Genomic DNA, 20,918 nt, shown 5'->3' with positions numbered 1-20,918 from the left:
CCACGCCATTGTGGATGTCAAGATGTTAAGCTCGATTTACTTTTTTAAAGGTCATCATGTGAGATCTAGCACACAGTTTCTAAACTATAAATGAAACATAACTACCCAAGAGGAAAACAAAGATTAACAATAGTGAGTGAGTGAAACTTAACACCAGCATCTAAAAATAGAATTTAGCATTATTTGTATATCTTAAAAGCATAGCAGAGGTGCACAGGGCTTTATTTTTTGTTACAAGGTGAGGCTTGAGTCTTTGTAGAATAACAAGTTTTATTATTATTTATTATTGAGGTTACAGTGATGCCCAAAATATGCCAGGCGCTTTCCAAAGGTAGGCAACAGACTCTGTCTTGAAGAACTTACAGTTTAAAACAAGAAGAGATGAAAGGTGGAGCAGGCAAGATGCAAAGTGATCAAGGTGATAATAGGCACTCTGCTGTTTTACTTACAAAGTGATATTTAAATGTTGAACACACCAGTATCCCTACCCAGTCAGTCTTCTCACCTCTCCACAGCAATTTATAGTTTCAGATCCATTTTCTTTGTCCCGGCCTCTCAGCATCTGTCACCTTCCCTCTATTGCTGACCCCAAACGTTCTAAAATCATGAGTAAGACTGAAAAAATCATGAGATTTAAATATATATAGTGTGTGTGTTGGTCTGTCTATTTTTCAACTGACCCTGGCCATCCCCAATGTGTGTGTGGGCGGTTAGTATTGACAGCTCTCCCAAATTTACTGAATAAGTTGATTTTTGCCCCTGCTGCAGAAGCCCACCCAATTAGCACCTATGCTCTCAAGTGTAGGGGCTATGCTGTGGATCCAGGTCATATGACCCATTGATCTGCCCCCACTGCCATCTTGATCACTCCTCCATTCCCCCCCTCCCCGCCAGGAAGCTGTGTAGCCCTGGCTCCATTACCAGTGGCACGTTGCCATTAGTCAGGTAATACACAGGGGGACCTGTCCCTATGCTGTCGGGTTCTGCTGACAGACCCAGGGACTGGCATCCTGGGACGGGGCAGGGACCTCAAAACATCTCCGCCATGCAGCTGGACTTGGTAGTTGCACAAAGTATCCCCCTTTCTGCAGGGTTTACTCCTGCTCTCCACCCCAGACAGAAACAGTCAAGGGAGTCTGTGCCAGTTGCTGCCTTCCTACTGTCGTGGGGGATTGTCTGGGGGTCTCGCCATGTCCCCACAGGGACTGGTTGGAATGTACTGTGGCCAGACAGGGGCAGGTGGAGGCAGAACCTAGCTCTCTGCACTGGGGTCTCAGTAGTGAGGCTGGGTTAGATACCCCATGTTGGCACAGGGAGGTTGCTGGTGGTGGTAGCAGGGATACATTGCCCATCAAATTGGGGCCCACCCTAATTTCTAATCCTAGCTTCTTCTTTTTTTTTTTCCAATTGGGGCGGCAGAAATGCTGGAGCCAACCCTGGTTCCCAGGGTTCTTCATTCTCTCTCCTAGGCCTGGGGACGCAGCTGCATCTGGGTCCTTTTTCCTAGGCTTTCAAGGGGCAGCTCCAAGGATTCTTCATCTCCCCCCTATCTCGCATCCCAGGCCTGATGTTGCAGGTGAGAGACTGGAGGAGCAGAGAGCTGTCTTGACCCATCTTTCATCAAAGGGGGCGGGGAAGTGGGAATTGAGTTGCTGGTTCTTTCCACTTCCCCTGTACCATGAGAATGGCATTGGCTACTCCCTCTCCAACCTTCCCCTACCTAGAAACTCACCTGGAATCCCAAGGGGTGGGGAGAGAGCTCCGCTCCTCCCCTGCAGCTGCCCTGACTGGCTACTCTTCCCTAGCAGGTGGGTAAGGCAGCCAATCAGAGGAGGGTTTTCTCTTGGGCCTGGCTGAGAAAAATAGCATGAGAGATGGAACTTCTTGTTTCGTGGCAAAACTGGCAGAACAGCTGGGTCCGGAATTATGTTACTGTAATGAAAGCGCAAGTGTTGGCAATGCCAACTTCCCTCAATGTAAGTGAGAAGTTCACTCATAATAAGATAAATTAAATAGATAAGGAGAGAGCTTAGTCATTAAGATTCTTGTAAGCATTGCAAAAGAAGTGGTGATCAGGAATATTTAAGCGTGAATGGTACTAACTGGGCAGACCAGCTCAAGTAAGTATTCCATGTAGTGGTACAGAAGAAAGTATAGATTTGGTTCTGGACAGGCTAAGTCTGGCATCACTGGTAGAGCAGAAGAGACAAGAAATGTGATGGGAGACACAAGTGAATAAGTAGGAAGGGAGGGGCATAGTTATTTAGGGTCTTGATGGCCATCACTAGAAGGTGGAACTTGATATGAAGAAGGAGCAGCCAGTTGTGGGATCCAAAGAGGGGAGCCATGTTATAGTGACAGGGAAGGATGAGGAACTTGATATCATGGTGGGAGCAATATGGTGTTGGGGAGGCTGGTGAGGAGGGGATTACAGTGATCATGGCCTGGAAGTGACTTTTAGCAGTGTGCACTGAAACAAGTTCAGATTTTAGTGAAGATTATTTAGATGTGTGTATTGGTGATTTTTTTTATAAAGACAGCAATAGGATGCAGAACATTGGTATTTTTCCTAACAGCCTTCATCCTGCTAATAAACTCAGATCTGTTTGGTTTGTTTATCTGAGACAGTGACCTATTTTTCTGATATAATAAATAAACACAAATATTGCTGACAATAAACACTAAAAACAGAGAATTGCCTTGTTTTAAGCTTCCACTAACAGACTACGAGGCTTAAGGCTTAATTGTATATAAAAGGTGAAATTCCAGATAAATTAAATTAGATGGACTTAAGTGATATAGTTTGAATCTGAATTCTCACAACATTAGATGCTATTTAGATTTGGAATTTTGCTTCAGGGCTTTCTCTGTTTGAGATGTTAAATTATCCATTTTAAAGCAGAGAATTGGCATTTAGTAATTTTTTTTCTTAGCTCATACCATACTCACTTGCAATGAGATGGAGACTAACCAACTAGTATCAAGAAGAGACAACAAACACATAAATAATGGGTGCTCCCCAAATGTTCTTGAGTACAGTACTTCTGCAAAAGTGACTTGTGGCTAGGTTATGGTGCTGATATATTCTTGGGGCTCTTTATTTAAAAAATGAAGAACAAAAACAAACAAAAAAGCACTTCAACCGGACTGTGAAAACTAGGAAATATTCATTATTGTGCTTAATGCAAATTAATGTTGAGGGACTTTGATGACTTCTTTCTTGGGGAGAAAGGGATGGTGGTGTGGCTGTCCAGTCAGTTTTCAGTCTAAGACTTCTATGGTAGGAGTCCACGGACCACAGGTTCAATTTCCAAAGGGGTCCACACCTCCATTCGCAATTTTTTAGGGCTCCGCAAATGAAAAAAGATTAAAAACTACTGCCTTAGTTAAGTCCTTTAACCTCTTCGTAGTTCCATTTGTCCTCCCACAAAAATGGAAATACTGACCTGTACCTCAGCAGTGGTGCCATTAAAGTTTGTAAAATGCCAATGAAATCCTTGGGATTATAGAAACTTAAAACGATTGCTATGGTCCACATAAAAGGAGCTTTGGTAGCATCTAACCTACAAAATATCTGTAGACTCCTTAGCCTTTGCAGCCACAGGCCTTGTTAACACTAGTAAAATCAGACGTGTAATATTCTACCAGAATGGTGCTACTTGTGGTAAGAATGTTGGAAACGGTTTAGATGGACCTAGAGAGAGAAAGATGAGTGCTGTTCTTTTTGTCCTATGACTACAGAGGTGATACTGGTTCAATCTACCTTGAATGGTCCCTTGCAATATGTGCTAACTACTTATGCTAAACAGTCTGTTCCACCTTGCATTTTGCTGTGACACTAGGAGCTCTGCATGGCTCGAAAGCTTGTCTCTCTCACCAACAGAAGTTGGTCCAATAAAAGATATTACCTCACCCATCTTTTCTCTCTAATATCCCATGGATACCACTGTGGCTTTGTCTACCCTGGAACCTGAACGACAAAACTTTTGTCGTTCGGGGGGTGAAAAAAATACCACCACTCCCGAATGACAAAAAATTTGCCAGTGTGAACAGTGCTTTGTCAGCAGGAGAGGGGTGGAAGTTTTCTGTTGGCGGGAGAGCTCTCTCCTGCCGACAAATAGCGGCTACGCTGTGCACCTTTAGCGACATGGCTATAGTGGCACAGCTGTGTTGCTAAAAGGTGCATAGTATAGCCATAGCCTGCATCGCCTAACCTGACTTGCAGAGCTAGTGTGTAATGCTGTTTTGTCATTGGAAAGAAATGATTTGGGAATGATGCTCATTGTTGCATTTGGCTCTGTGAGGTGCTAAGTAGCATAGAGCTTCTACCAAGAGTTGATAATATTTGACTCCAGTATCAGAGGGACAGGCGAACTTCAGTGCTGTGAGGTCCTAGACATACCTTGGTGTGCTCTAGAATGTCGTCATTGTCCATTGGGCAACATTTAATTTTTTTAGTTTACTTTGTATTTGTCTGCAAATTTCATGACTTTTGAGAGAACCTGGGTCTATTTTTGTTTCTTTTCTATTTCTTTAAATATAACAAGCATTTTGGGAGAAAGTGCTGTGCTGGTAGCTGCAGTTCCAATTATATGACTGTAGAATAGCTGCAATACTGATGTCTTATCCTTACATTTTGATCAACATGGGGCAGCCCAGGATTATGATGGCGATCTCTATTTCTGAGGGTAAAGTATAATTCAACAAGGGAACAACATGTTGCTTGAGCCTTAGGTCTTTTATTCTCTATTAGTGATCCATTGGTAGGGATAGTGGAAGAGGATATAAATTTTAGTGAAATCTAATCTCTGTAATTTAATATATTGGTTCTTCTATCTTGTCCTCCAGATCCCTGTTGCTGCCTGAAGACTATAAGTATGGTAAGAAAATGTAAATATAGCAATGCAATTCACTTTTGTAACATTTTGTTTAGTGATAGCCTTACACTGAAGTCCTCTGTTTATGGATCAGGTACAGCATGGTCAGTGGGAATACAAGCTTCACAGTGCTGGCCTGTCAACATGCCTCAGCTGTGATTCAGAAAACTCACTGCTAGAGGAGTGAGGGTAGCCCATCCACCATATCCACACAATCCTCTGTTAAGGCTGTAGACAATTCTAGTGGTGCTGGGGTGGGGTGTTTTTGTGCGGTTGAAGAGTTGCTATATATTAATAAATCTGTCACAATTCCTTTCTCATCTAGGCTGAATTAGAACCAATAACTTACAGGTGAAGGGCTCTCTACTGAATTAACAATTCCTGAGCCATCCAGTGCCGTCGTCCCCCCCCCCCCCACATATTTTATGCATACTGTGTGTACTATCAGTATTTACTAAGTTTTCAACATCAAGCTGAAGTTGCTGGCAAGCCCAGAGTACTGACCAAAGAACAAGTTCATTTTGCTTGTAGTGATTTCTCTTTAAACTTGTTCTAAGAGTAAAAGCTTCATCTAAAATAAAATAAATCCTTTAGAGGGCAAATTTAATAGATCATTAAAATATAAAAACTTTTTCCAAAGGTGCATCAACTTCTATCTTTAAAGAAACTTATGTAATTGGTTACCCATGTGATATTCTTAGAAGCAGAATTTCACCAGGAAAAGCCTTCCTTCTTTAGCTATGAAAAAATGGGATTCATTCACTTTGTTTCATGGCATTAATAACTATGGTAACAGATTGGCAATGAATGGCAACCTGATCCAGTTACTAGAGTAACAGGAGCCAACAAAAAGAGAAACCTTTTTTTTATTCTTTATTGTGGTTCACTGATCACTTGCCATAGAAGGCTACTCATCGTTCACCAATAAAAATTTTGGTTCCTTTACTTAATGACCTAGAGAGGTTTCTGTTAAACATCATCTAATTGCTAAATCTTTTCCAATTTTTGCAGTAGAAAAGAGGGTGAAAAGGGTATGTATGTGTTGGTTAAGTCCAGCAACGATCCCTTAGGGCATGTCTATACAGAGAATGTGTGGCAAGCAGGGTTGTAAATCTACAGTACACCAACAGGGTCCATATGGACAGCTAGCGCATCGCAGACTAGTGTGCTGTAGATTTACTCCTCAGCCTGCCATCCACTAACTCTCCCTGTAGATAAGCCCTTAATCTCCTAGATTACTGGGAATTCCTTTAACCAAAGCACTGAGGCTCCATAGTGAAGATTTTGAGGTCTGTTCTAAGGGTGACACATGGCATTGATCCTCTTTCCTGAAACAGTAGAGATCAAAAAAGGTAAGTCATTGCTCTTCCAGAGTCCTGATGGCTCTGGACATGCTAGCAAACACTTTTCGTTGCCTCGCTTTCCTCCAAGTGGAGCCAAATCCATTCTGGCACAGAGACCTGAAAGGCAGATGGGGTGACTGCCTTGTATACCTGTGGGTGAGGGACACTCAACATGCAGGGCACAGGCATGACCCCAAAGACACTGCTGGTCAAAAGATTCTGAAGTTGCATGCATACTATAAGTGGGATCCACACAGACAAAACATGTCAAACCACAGTTACAGTAACTTTCCTCAGCCATATGAAAGAATATTGAAGAAGCCAACCAAATTCTTCAACACCCATTTTCAATCTGGGCTTAAAGCAGAGACCAATGAGGGAGAAAGTTGAATTTAAACAGCCAGCCATCTTATCCCACAGAGTTAAAACAAGACAGTGTCCTGTAAACAGAGTGAGTGGTGGGAATTAATCACCTAAAACCTAATGCTTGATGCCAATACAAGTACAGTATTATATGAAGTAATAATTCAGCTCAACATTCATAAAAGTGGGGAATGAGCAGCAGTAGTTTAACAAGCTTTTTTTCTGAGTGTTACAGAGGCTATAAAAATCTGTCAGACTTTTCACTCACAAACATTTGCATTGTGTCATGATTCTGGTTTGGGGACTGGCAAATATATACAGCATCTTGGAAGTTCATAAAATTATTTGCAGCTTTAAAAGTGTCTGCACATTTTAACTTTTAATTTCCTACTAAGTTTCCAAGACTCAGGAACAAGAAAATTGTTTGATTATGCCATGCAACTGCAACAGTACCTGGGGGAGACCCCATGGAGACTCACCAGACTTGTGTTGTTATATAACACAATCTTGAGTAGGTCCCTTTCTTGAATGATACCTCCTTGTTCCTGGTAGGCCTGTCTAGATCTGAATGATAAGTGAATGTTCTCTTTGCTATGCAAAAAGAAACTAAGGGCCAAATCCTGTGGTCATGTCATAGGCAAAGATTTCCAGTGAAATCAATGGGAGTTTTGCCTGTGAAAGATGTGATTTGATACTTTACAAATATATCACAGTTTTCACCTTTAAGTAGAACCCTCTCTACCGTTCTTGACCCCTGTGTGAGAAGCACATTTGTGCATCTGTAGCATGCAGAAATACACATCTACAAACAAGGAGTCAGACATGTATGTTTACAAACAATTGGCTGAATTCTGCCCTTGGTTATGTAGCTGCAACCCCTATTGACTTCCGTTTGGTAGAATTTGGCCCATTATGTAAAGGAGAAGTTTGGGTGTTAGGTTTAATTTACACTTGTTGCTTTTCCAGAGGTCCTCTTTCACTTCTAGAATAGTAGCAGATGCATCTAGTGATCAAACAGTAACTGCAGATACGTCTTCTTTCTATTAAAGATAGTCATTATGGCGGGCCCAGGGAAGTGTAAATGACATCTTCTTGTCCCAGCAATACCTTGTCTGCCATAGAAGAGATTTGCTTGGTGGAGGTCAGGTGGGTATTACTTTATTACTGCTGCCTTTCACAGGGCTTTGCAAGGGTTGGGGAAGCTTTTTAAAACTTCCCAGAAATTTACAGGAATCAACAGACTCCCTGGCTGCCTTCACCCTGCCAGTTCCTTACTGGATATTCCTCCCTTGAAAAGTGTAGTTGTCGGCACTTTGCACTACTGCAAGCTGCTTCTCCTTCAGAGGTCCTACACCCAGGGAACTCTGCCAGGATTTGTACTGCTGAAAAGCATGAGTTAATCTGGCCCTATGTATTTGATAGCTGTGTACATCTTTTTATTTTAATTCATTTGTGAAGCATTTAAAGAAATAAATTATTTATTTCAGTGCACGTGCACACATATACTCTACAATGTATTTTTCATTAAAATAAAATATAATCATAAAGCATTTAGCAACGTGGTAACATTTTTCTAAAGCACCTAAATGACTTAAGAGCCTAAATTCTATTTTCAGAAGTGACTTAGAAGCATAAATCCCATTGACTTTCAGTGAGACTTAGGCTCCAAAGTGTCTAAGCCACTTTTGAAAATAGAATTTAGGCTCCTAAGACATTTAGACATTTTGGAAAAATTTGCCCTGTGTGTACACCCTGAGGCCCCAATCCTGCAATGAGTTATGTGTACACAAACCCCATCGTTTTAGGGCCAAGCCCTGTGGTCATCACAGTTGTCTGTGTGAGGTAGTAGGTTTAATTGAGAGAGGGGTCATTATGGACTCAGTAAATTTTTATAAATGAAACTTTAAAATTGTCTTTGCCCTTAAGGGAGAAAGGACAATTTTCTTTACTTGTAAAATATGTAAATATCAGATGTTTCCCTCCTCTTTTTTCCCTCCTTGTACCATCCCCATGAGAAAAAAATTACAAAATCAGCCACTCAACTGTTATCTAAAAGGTACTGTATTTTTTAACAATTTCCTTTTTACTTAAATAAACCTGACAACTCTTACTGAGCATTCTGTACTGTACAGAACACTAGTTTTCACTATATTTTGTGCTTTACTTTCCATTTTCTGTTTCAGCAGTAAAGGATAGGCACACAAGTTTGGATAGAATAACACTCTCAGCCTAAACTTCAATCCGTTTTTAGAACTGATCTTTTGCCAGCTTCTGAAAGCAAAATACCATGCAAGAAGCTGGCTGCTCTCATACTATTCCAGCTGGGATCAGAAACAGAAGTGCTAGTAATCTCACAAACAAGCCTGTTTCTCATGAGACTTACAACACAGTCTTTCTGACACACACAGTTCAGATAATTTCAGATGAGCATCCAAACTTTTACTATGTTTATCTGAACTAAACCCACATTTTTAATCTTTTGTAGTTCACTCATCCTTAGTCCTATATCTGACTATATATATCAGCTACATTCATCTAGACAATGTGACTTCCAGCAACAGTCATACCCTGAGCACAGGCTGTTTGCTTTCAAAGTTAGACTAGTATGCTTTGACGTTACTTCCATTTACTTTGAGGCGGATGAACTGTGGACACAGTTCTTAAGGGGTTTCTCAGAGGGAATAAAATCTCTATTCAACAAATGTCAGCTAAGTACTACTCCATTTTTCCAGCCAATTTACCATTGCATATCACTTATTTCTGACAATGATCCTTTGAAGTGATTATCTTTTTTTCTCTTTACATATACAAAGGGACATGCTAAAAGTAAGTAACGTAATCTTAATATTCACTTTAACACAATAAAATCACATAAACAATAATTCAGTAGTCCCCTTCCTTTGTCACTTGAACTAAACCTCATTGTTTGCTTTTTAGAGTTATTCTCCCTCTCAGTTTCACTCTCGATTAGCTCCCTTGGGAGTTTTCTATTAAAGGTCTCTCTGCAGCAACAAAATCACAGCATTTACATTTGGTAAACATCTCTCAGCATATCACATTTAAATACCCTTGAGATACCTGAGGCACTTATCTGTCCATCTGTAAACTTGTGCAAGATTACCCTTACTAGAACTTGCAAAGGGCATTGACACTACTGCAATAAAGTCTTTCTCTTAAGCTATTTTCCCTTTCACGAATGTGTACTGTTAACTCTGATTTTTCACAATGCACAAGTGGAAGCAAACTTGACTTTCATTTCCCAGTACATTCTGCACTGGTGTAGGTCCATTAACCTCAATGGACTGATTTATGCTGGCGTAAGTGAGAAGTGTTCTGCTATCAGAGTGTGAAGTTGTAATTTATCCTATCACTTATATTCATGTGTTGATTCAGATTTGTAAAAATGACTGGAGTAAGATTTAAATACTTAATGTATCTGAATGTGATCTATTATTGTCTGACCTACTTCTACATTGATCAAAAGGATGCCCCTTCTGTTGACCTGTTTTTTTGTTGTTTTGTTTTGAATTGCTGGTATAACAATGTCCCTGGCTCATTAACTGGCTTGTTATTCAACTCAGTACAGATATACATTTAAAACAATAATAACAAAGATTCTGCAAATGGTGTCAGTTCCAGCTCTATTCTGTAGATTGGAGGGTGTCCTGGCACTCAGGCAGTTTGAACTGGTTCCAGTGATCTAGGTGCTGGATCTGGCTTGTGCTGAGTTTCCCTGCAAGGCTTGTAGGTCAGGACATTGTGATTGTAGAGTTTCTTTCCTGTAGTAAATCTCCACAGATTGTTCTTTGATTTAACCTGCAGTTAACCACCTTCAAAAGTTTCTAATCTTGCTGCCACCTTTGAGCAAAGAAGGCAATCAAAAAATTCCTGTTTGACTGGCACATCCATTCATCTCTCTTGACCTCTTAAATGGACGTGAAGCCATGAGATGTCAGTTGACATAGTGTTCACTCTCTAGGCTACTTCTGAACCCCTTTATGCCATCTATAGCTGCACCAGGACAAGCACAGACAAAGAAAACTGATTTGAACTAATTGAATCTTTACTGCTGTACTATTGTAATTCATAGCTTTCCTTTTTTACACTTGGCATTCACATCAGTAGCTGGCATCTGAGCAAAATCCTAATGTAGACAAGGCCTTAATTGGGGAGATATAATAGGCTAATAGATTTCTTCCAGATCAGAAATAATCTAACTGGGGAAGCAGGAAAATCCTGGGCAGTCACTATTCATCATCCTGTCTGTCAAAGTGATTGAGGAGGAGCCTAGTGTCTGTGCATTGCAGTCAAAGCCATTGTAAGTTACAGAAATCTCCAGAACAAAACTTCTGCTTCCGTGGTGCAGCGCTAAGAGGTTCATTTGTTTTGGCTAAGGGTTGATTAAAGAACAAGGAATTCTGGGTGTTTGTCCACCCAAAACTTCTGTATTTTTTTAATCTTGCTCATAGCTAATTTAGCTCTGGAATGGAGTGCCAAGCATTAGCTCTGGAAGCAAGTATCGATGGATGCAACTGATGGATGCAATTGCTAAAAAATTAGGGTTTTTTAAAATTACAAATAGACCTATGAGAGGGAGGCTCATAGATAGCCCATACTGTCTTCCCTGGTCATTTGCTGTTCCTCCAGGCTTTATTAGTGTTTGTGAAGTGCTCTGAGGTCTTTGGATGAAAGGTGCTATAAAAGTGTGAATTCTTGTTATTTTGGTCTGCTTATTACACTTCTTATTAAAGGTGTACCTAAAGCATTCACCAAATTGTATACTTCCACATAAAATGCTAACTATAGTTTCTCCCTACATACTTTGACCCTGACTTAGTTAGATATGTACCATTTCTTGAATACATTTGTGCATGCCTAACTTAAGTCCAGAAAAACCTGATGGAGAGCTGCAGACTGGAGCTCTATTTGATCCACAGAATAGTTACAACCCTACTAATGAGCTTTAACCAACTGTGAGCTGATAAAATGTGTAGGTAAAAGGATAGTTGCTTCTATACTCATGGTCTATCTTTCGCTTCTGCTGAAAATGCCAATTGTGGGGACTCTTGTGTTATGGACCCCTGTGCCCATGAAACTTTATGGAGAACACAAACTTGTTTACTCAGAGTACTAAACAGCCGTGACAAGAGCTACCAAACGACGCTAGAATTGAATTTACTTTGAGATTGAAAGGCTCCATATTTCATTAGCAGGCCCCTCAGTTGCTCCAACCCCTGCTTTAAGTTTTAAGCTATATATAGAATTTTAGGGCCATGTTATTAATAATCATTTCCATTCTACATTGTATGCCCTGGGTGACGCAGACACAAAGTGGGAGCTTTCCAGACTAGAACTGGTAAAGATGTGTGTTCCCACTTAGTCAGCATAGCTGTAGAAAACACCAGTCCATTTTTTATGAAGTACAGCAAAAAGCATGTGCTGTGTGTATAGGGGATTAAACAGGCACTTGAGCAGAAGGATAAATGACAGTAGAGGCTGTTCAGGATTTGGCAGATCAAGGGCCAGTGTTACTGATTGTTTTTCTGCACATAAGTTAGGCATAGGAAAGTGTATGCAAGAAATGGTGCATGCCTGCATTGGTAAATCAGGTTCCAAGTACAGAGAGAGAGACTGTTCTCTTAACTCTTCAACACACGCCCTCTGTTTTGAATGAATAACTTAACTTTTCATCTCATGCAGTTTATTAGCATCTGTTCCTTTTCGTTTAGGGTCTTTTATATCTGTGGTTCTCTTAGCAATTTTGTTACCGGAACATTGTCCTATTTTGTCAGTGCATTTATAGAAGAGATTTTACACAGCTTTGCAAATGGGTGTATGAAATAGGTACAGATCCTTAATCTCATTTCAACAAATGTAAACTCTTCTGGGGCTGCACTACCTCTCTGACCTCTACACTGTACACCATTCAGTATTGTCTTTGCATTCTAGCAACGGCTGCCAGTTTCAGGCTGGAACTGACATTTTGCCATCCAAATGGTCTCCTCCTATGTTTCAAGTCTGAAAAAGTTAGACCAGTAAATCTGGATTTGTCACAGAGAAAGACGTTTCTCTTGCCTCTCCCAGTCATTACACTCTTGTCTGTTTGCTGAGAACCACTCCTTGGTGATAATAAATGAGAGAATAGAGTAGGGGTGATGGATAGGGATGGTGAGTGGAAAGGGGAAGGAGATCACTAAAATGTGTGGAAACATTCTGCTCTTTTAAACCAGACAATTGAGAGCATTTGGTGCTTTAACTTAATATTTGTATGCCAATCCATTTCCCACCTCCAGAATAAACACTGAAAATCCTTCATTTATTTCCAGGCAAAAATTACTTTAAAATGCAGTTAAGGTTGAAAGTATGTATCAGTAATCTAAGTGGTTAAAATTTTACAAGCATTATAAACCTAGCAAATTCAGAGTTAAGGTTAAACTTTAAAAGAAATTCAAACATTTTAAGGTATGGAAATGCACAGAGTACCCAAGCAACCTTAAGTCTGCCTTGTGGTGACATCATGCACTACCACCCACAGATTATTAATGTTTAAAGTGATTTATTGTAATAATGTGTGTAGTCCCAGATTAAATGGAATTTTAAAAATTAGATTTTTTCCCCCTATCGTGGTGTCACTACAAGGCAGAGTGGTAACTGTGCAATTCCATGCTTTGGATTTTTAACAACACTGATTGCCATGTTTATAATTATTTTGAGAAAATTTTTACCTTAAATCACTTTAATTTTACCTTAAACTCTCTTTACTTCCACTTTAACATAGTTTAAAAATTTTCTTGCTGTTATTTCAGAACATAATTAACAGTAAACACACATTTCTAATGCATTGAAGATATGTAATATTATTTCTTTTATTTTAACTTCTAATCTGATTCACTGATGCACACTATTTCATGCCATTCTGGAAGAGCAAAAAGCAGCCAGAGTCTACTAGACAGTAAACTGGATTTATAGCCACTATGCATCAGTGCACAAAGCAGCTGGAGCCTATACCTGGGTTTCCTCCGTGTATCTACATTCCCTTGTACATGCACACCCTCCATTTTCTCCCAATCTACACATTCCCCTGCCCCCTTCTTGCCTGCTTTGATGAGTAGATATGGTGCAACAGGTAGTTCTTGAAATTAAATATTTAGGTTTGATTCTTTTTAGATATTTTTCATAACTAAAATTTTGTCAGCAGAGTTTGGCACATAAAAATCTCAGAAACTCTCAAAGAATTGCCCACTTTCAAAATGACTGTTGTTTCCTATTATCCTGAATAGGACTGAGAACACAGCCTGCCTTCATTTAACATGCCTACTTTCAAAATGTCCACCCCCTGATTGTTCCCAGGAAGAGTAAACACAAACCACCTTCAGATAAAATGGTAGTCTCTATGCTGTCAGAGGCAAACTGAAGCAGTGATGAGAATGCGGGTAGCTTTCTTGACTAAGGTTAGCCTGTGGCCTCAGTCACAGTGAGAACACTGCGACATAGGTGGCCATTTTGAGAAGGGGATCTAATGAAGGGTGGTCTCAGTCTTATGGAGAACAATATGAAATGACAGCTATTTTGGAAGAGAGAGGTTCTTTGTGTCATTCTGTCCACCACCATTCTGCTAGTGAAGAAACAGCTTTAATTTATGCAGGATAATGGCAAAAAAAGATTTAATCTATCCTCTCAAAACCAAAAAGACTTTAAATATGGCCTGTGCACAAGATATTAGTGAGTTTTAACTCTATGCAATGGTGTAGCAATGTCAGTCCCAAGATATTAGAGAGACAAGGTGGATGAGATAATATCTTTTATTGGACCAACTTCTGTTGGTGAGAGAGACCACCTTTCAAGTCCCACACAGCTCTTCAAGTCTGGGGAAAAGAGCTTTGGGGAAAAACCTTGTCTCTTTTTTAACTGTATGGTGAGTTTGAAGACCCTGTATTATTCTGTTGCTGATATTCAAGACGAAGGTCCAGACCCGACAGTATATGTATTTAAAAAAAAATAAAAATTGACAATTTTAACTCCATAAACAAACTGACGGAATTATCTATAAATTCTCAGACTTCATTATGCACCCCAAGTGTAAGTGCTATATTTGCAGTGTGGATTACAGTGTGTTAATATACGCAAGAGGTTTAGTCTGTGCTTCAGATGTGAATCTCTGCTCAACCCTAACTATGGAGCTGCAACCATCAGTACCTCCACAACAATCATAGAAATCAAATTTAATTCAGTATATTCTGTTTGGGGTGGGAAGTGGGGGGTGGAAGAAGAATAGATGGGCCGTAATATAGAGTGTATCTGACTTGGGAGAATGCATATGAGGCAAATGAAAATTGACCTGAAACTCCAATTTGGAACCTTTTCTGAAGCTTTGAAAAAGGCTCTTGTCTACCTGTTCGGTTTTTTTACTTTTAATTTTCATACCCTTCTGCTCTTCTTTCTTCTGGATTGGAAGTGAAAGTTCTGAATATCTGGAGAGACAGTACTGTTAAGAAAATTGCAGCAGGTTCTGAAGACCCAAGGGCAACACGAGACTCTAGGGAAACCTCCAAACTTTTAGTTCTTTCTACCAGCCATGCTTTTGAGGTTTGCCCATCACTAACAGGAAGCTGATGGATAAATAAGTTACTATTTCAGTGGGAAAAAATTATGTAGTTACAATTCTTGGCTATTTCCTAGCAGAAGCACCTTCTCTTTATATAAAAGAAAATGTGCTATCATATTCTACAATAGGGATCTGTAACACCATTGTAAGATGTAGTGTTTTGGGATTATGCTGTAAAATGCTGAAATATTTTCAAAAGCATAAGCATGCTGTCTCTTAATATAGATATAACTTATTTATTTGCACAGGCAGTTTCCCAGTTGGTGCCTCTGGTTTTTTTAAATGGCTTTTCCCTTTAATCTATTCCTTGAACAACTGTGTAAACCCAGAGGATTAGAGTCTGCAGGAGAGCAACATGAAGGGCAGCTGTTGCTCTCCAACATTTTTTTTACTGAGCAAAAGCATGTCAGAGCCTTCAGAGAAGCTTAATGCTACTGCATGCTGAAAAAATCATGTATTGCAGTGATCATGGGTACATACAGTACTACTGGCTGCTTCCCACTGACTCTTTGGCCAACAGAAACCACTTCACTGATTGAATGTTCCTATCATTTAATTGAGCAAGACTTGAGATATTTTTAATTGAAATGGGAAATTCAATAAACTGATTCACTAGTTCTTCACCTCCTCTTGTCTGTGTTATCACAGGTCAAATGGGAAACTTTTGTGGAAGCCCCTTGTTTAAAATATCAGCATCAGCACATCTTTGCAGGGCCGACAGATGCTTTCTCTTTTCTCCATCCACAGGAGGTAAAATGGCCAAGTTACTTCCTCAGCATACTTTCCTTGATAAAACGATCTTTAATCCTTAGCATGTTACAGAATGCTATGGCCTATATCTATAATGCACTTCTTTTAAAAACAAGTTTCCCATTTTCTTCTTAGCTTGGCTTTCACATTGGTACTCTGTCTCTCTCATTGCTATCTTTCTCCAGAACACAGCTGAGAGAGCCTGGAGAAAGATGTGCCATCCTAGTTCTCATTGCTTTATTTCCCTGTTGTGCTATATGTATACAACAATGTACACTCTCCATACCACTTTGCTCCCCTGCCATACCATTTTTTCCTTTTTCTAAAATGTTTATCTTTAATCTTATAACTTTACCCTAAAAATCATCAGTTCTGCTGCTTTCCTATTTTTGTTTAATCACAGGACAAAGTTAAATCTCAAAGATAATCAGTAATTACGAGCTGGAAAAATTATTCCTCTTTTTTAATAATGTTTTGTTTGGCTTTTACTTTGTAAAAATAGAAGGGAGAGAGAAGATCAGGCAAAAAGAGAATCTTCAGGCCTGTGCTTTTTTGCTGTAGTTACATGAATTCCCTTTTGGGATATCTTGCTTCCTGCTCCCTTCCTCCACTTTTCTAGAAAGTCAAATAATATTTGCCTTTTAATCCTCTATCTGTTCCGAGTTTTTTTTTTTCCCCCTTACGCTGTATTGAGAACTATCTTTATCAGCTCATTATATCTCTCTTAATGCATGCCTGAACCTGACATTCTGTGCTGCCAAGGTAGTTCTGAGCTAGTTATTGTATTTATTTGCATTGAGATTGGTGGTTGGGAAGGAGTTGGGGGGAATCAAAGCTTGTTTTTAAGTAGGTTATTTCAAATGTACTTTGTTTATAATCCTGGCTAAGATTCTCTCCTTCTTTTGGCATTTCACCTTGTCTTAGGACATATGGGGGATTTATGGAACCTTTCATCTCCACAACATTGGTTGAATTCAGCCCAAATCGGTAGTGTGTAGACTTTATTAGCATCTAATATTTGGGTGACATCAGTATTGGTCTTAGCTGGTAAGTGTCAATATTGCAACTGTCATTAGGTGGTACCTTTCCTGTTAATATAAACCCTTATTGCCATCATTTGAATGGTCGTGAGGAATGAACTACCCTCTTTCTTGAGGTCACAATTTAGGGCAGTGTGAGGAAGCTTGCATTGATGTTGCCTAACCCATGCTCCGATGCTAAGCACTTTGGTCACATGGGCTGTCAGTCTAGCACCTTTCACAATCACTGTATTTTTTTATTTTAAAGGATACGTGAGGGCGAGTGAGGTGCCGCTGGCCAGGATCAGTTCGGCAGGTGAGCAGTGCTGGGCGGGAGAGGGCGAGCCCTGACTAGGGGTGGTATTAGCCAGACAGCTCCAGTGTGTGGCTCCCTGGGTGCACCCTGCCCGTGGCAGGCTGGTTCTCCACAATGGGGATGTGCGTCCGCTCCCTCCCCCACCCTGTCCTCATAACTGCCCCAATGCCCTGCTCCCCTGTCCCCAGGCTCCCCTTCCCTCCTCACCTACTTCAAGGCCGTTCCCCCAAGCCCTATTCCCCTCTCCCTCATGGCTGACCCAGGGGTCCTCTTCCGTCTCCAGGCTCCCCCGGCCCTGTGTTCCCCAGGGCCCCTTTTCTTCTGCCCCAGGCCCTTCCCCATAGGCCACCCTTCCCCCTCCTCGTAGCTCCCCATGCCCTCCTCCCATCTCCAGGGTGCCCTAGAGCTGCTCCCTCCTCCCCGCCAGGTCTGGCTCCTCCCCTCACCCACTTTCTTGCCATGGCCACCTAACTGTCATATCCCCCCCTGGGCTTTTACCATCTTTTATACAGCTGCTATAATGTCCCCTTCTCCTTAAGCTGTCATGGGATAAGAGGGAAGATCCTCTCATGGATTGGTAACTGATTAAAAGATAGGAAACAAGGGGTAGGAATAAATGGTCAGTTTTCAGAATGGAGAGAGGTAAATGGTGTCCCGCAGGGGTCTGTAGTGGGGCCAGTCCTATTCAACATATTCACAAATGATCTGGAAAAAGGAGTAAACAGTGAGGTGGCAAAATTTGCAGATGTTTCAAAATTACTTAAGATAGTTTAAGTCCAAAGCAGACTGTGAAGAGCTACAAAAGGATCTCTCAAAACTGGGTGACTGGGCAACAAAATGGCAGATGAAATTCACTGTTGATAAATGGAAAGCAATGCATGTTGGAAAACAAAATCCCAACTATACATATAAAATGATGGGGTCTAAATTAGCTGTTACCACTCAGGAAAGAGATCTTGGTGTCATTGTGGATAGTTCTCTGAAAACATCCACTCAATGTGCAGCAGCAGTCAAAAAAGCAAACAGAATGTTGGGAATCATTAAGGGATAGAGAATAAGCCAGAAAATATCATATTGCCTCTATATAAATCCATGGTATGCCCACATCTTGAATACTGCGTGCAGATGTGGTCGCCCCATCTCAAAAATGATATATTGGAATTGGAAAAGGTTCAGAAAAAGGCAACAAAAATTATTAGAGGTATGGAATTGCTGCCATTTGAGGAGAGATTAGTAAGACTGGGACTTTTCAGCTTGGAAAAGAGGCGACTAATGGGGGATATGACAGAGGTCTATAAAATCATGACTGGTGTGGAGAAAGTAAATAACTAAGTGTTGTTTACTCCTTACAACACACCAACGAGGGGTCACCAAATGAAATGAATAGGCAGCAGATTTAAAACAAACAAAAGGAAGTATTTTTTCACACAACACATAGTCAACCTCTGGAACTCCTTGCCAGAGGATGTTGTGAAGGCCAAGACTATAGCAGGGTTAAAAAATTCATGGAGGATAGGGCCATCAATGGCTATTAGCCGGGATGGGCAGGGATGGTGTCCCTAGCCTCTGTTTGCCAGGAGCTGGGAATGGGTGACGGGATGGATCACTTGATGATTACCTGTTCTGTTCGTCCCCTCTGGGGCACCTGGCATTTGCCACTGTTGGAAGACAAGATACTGGGCTAGATGCACCTTTGGTCTGACCCAGTATGGCATTCTTATGCTCTTATTATATCATTTTCCAATGATGAAGTGCTAGTTTGCAATTCTGGGTTTACTCTCCAACTTCAATTCTGTATTTCTGGCCCTCACTTTGAAACTTTTTCAATTCCATTTTCTCTCCTCTTGGTACTGGGCCCCAGAGTTGTTGAGTTAAATATATCCAGTCTCTTTTTCCTTGAATTTCACAAAATGTGTAGGTCATTTTCCATGTCATGTTTTTTCTTCCCAACCCTTATGTTCTCCTCATGCTAACTTTCCATTTATACAGAGAGCTTCTCATCTGTGCACCTTTAACTGCTTATTACTGATCACTTACCCTTTTTGTCAATGACTCATTTCTGTTGCCTTGTTTTTAATATCTTATGACCCCTCAAATTTACCTTAACTGTAAATTCAACTGCAAGAAGTAAGTATAAGTTCATTAAATGTCATAATATCCTATAACAACAAATGTTGATGAGAAAAGATACAAGAGAGTCAGAAGCTGCGTTTTCTATCTTTGTTTTTCTTTTCTCTTCTGTTTTGCAAACTTTTGTCTTGTCTTTTAGGAAATAGAATCTGACTCTAGCAACAACAACAGCTCCAGCCCATCTTAACCAATTACTTCTCTTTTCCCCAAAAAGAACAATTGTGACTATCTTTAGTACCATCTAGAAGACTGTTAAACAAGGAATTTTTCCTTCTAAAATCTCTCTCCAGCTAAAGGGAAATGGAACAAGAGATGTCAAAATGAAAACTTTATTTAATACTTTACATTTCAGATGCTTGAACTGGTTTTCCTTCTTTTCTGTATCTTTAATAAGAGGTTAAAATATTTTAATGGTATTTGACATTTCCTGATCTATTTTCTCAGATTTATTTATTTGAAATTATCTGCCAAATAACTTCTGCAAATCATTTATTCTGTAGCTTTTTTGCAATTAGCTCATTGTGATTAATGGATAACAGAAATCCAAGCTGCTTTAATGGCCAGATAGGTATTGTTTCTATTCACTGACTGAATGAAGAAAACCCTTAGAATTGGATTGCTAGTGTGAATGCATATTCAAAATTTGCTTTACATAAATATTCACTTAAAATTTGCTGTTCTGGCAAGCATATCTACCAGAGAACTCATTCATTACACCTTCATACAGTATGCTATTTTGTCAAGTTTTTTTTTTTTTTTTAATTTTACCTTCATTGCATTTTATACCTTTTGAAAATAAACCAGTTTTCCTTTTGTGGTATAGGAACATGGGAATGTCTATATCAGAACCCATCAATGGTACATCTAGTCCTGTATTCTGTTGCCAACAGTGTCTTATGCTGAATGTTTCAGAAGAAGGTGAGGAACCCCCAGGTTTCATTTGACCAATTGTACAAAGCTATGATGGAGGAAAAACCTCTTCCCTTATCCTGCAGGTGACTAGCTTACCATTAAAGAAATTCTAAGAACTGAGATTGGGGCACCATCATGCTATTTTCTGTATGTTCACAGAGTTTATAATCTAAATAGACAAGACAGTCAAAGAGTGGGAGAAAGGAAGTATTATTATCTCCATATCAGAGATGAGGGAACTGAGGCACAGAGATTAAGTGACTCTCCTAAAGTCGCACAGGAAGTTTGTGATAGAGGTGGAAAAGGAACCTAGATCTCCTCCATCCCACTCCAGTGTCTTATCCACAAGACCATCCCTTCTCCAATAAATTATGAATTAATAAATTCAAAATTATGAAAATTAGTTTTAAAATGCCACCCTCCATCAATATTCAGCCTAAGAACTTTATAAGCATTCATTTTAGTTTTCACCAAAAAAAAAAAAAAACCACTAGTTTATATACACACAGTAAGGGACAGTTTATTATTCCATCCAAATGTTGGCCTCAGTTGTCATCTCACTGCCCTGAGAGTGAAATATCTGTCCAGATAATTGCCTCAGAA

General features: G+C 40.0%; 1 long non-coding RNA gene across 1 annotated transcript; it reads left to right on the top strand.

Moving 5' to 3' along the window:
- Nucleotides 1-6,449: 6,449 nt before the first annotated feature.
- On the top strand, nucleotides 6,450-20,660 carry LOC103305998 (uncharacterized). The gene is made up of 3 exons (XR_006174973.2): nucleotides 6,450-16,985; nucleotides 17,226-17,273; nucleotides 19,543-20,660. It is a non-coding gene; the product is annotated as an uncharacterized LOC103305998 (long non-coding RNA).
- Nucleotides 20,661-20,918: the final 258 nt, after the last annotated feature.

The sequence above is a fragment of the Chrysemys picta genome, chromosome 14 (genome assembly GCF_011386835.1).
Source record: "Chrysemys picta bellii isolate R12L10 chromosome 14, ASM1138683v2, whole genome shotgun sequence".
Taxonomy (NCBI): domain Eukaryota; kingdom Metazoa; phylum Chordata; order Testudines; family Emydidae; genus Chrysemys; species Chrysemys picta.
This window is presented reverse-complemented; position numbering and strand designations above follow the sequence as displayed.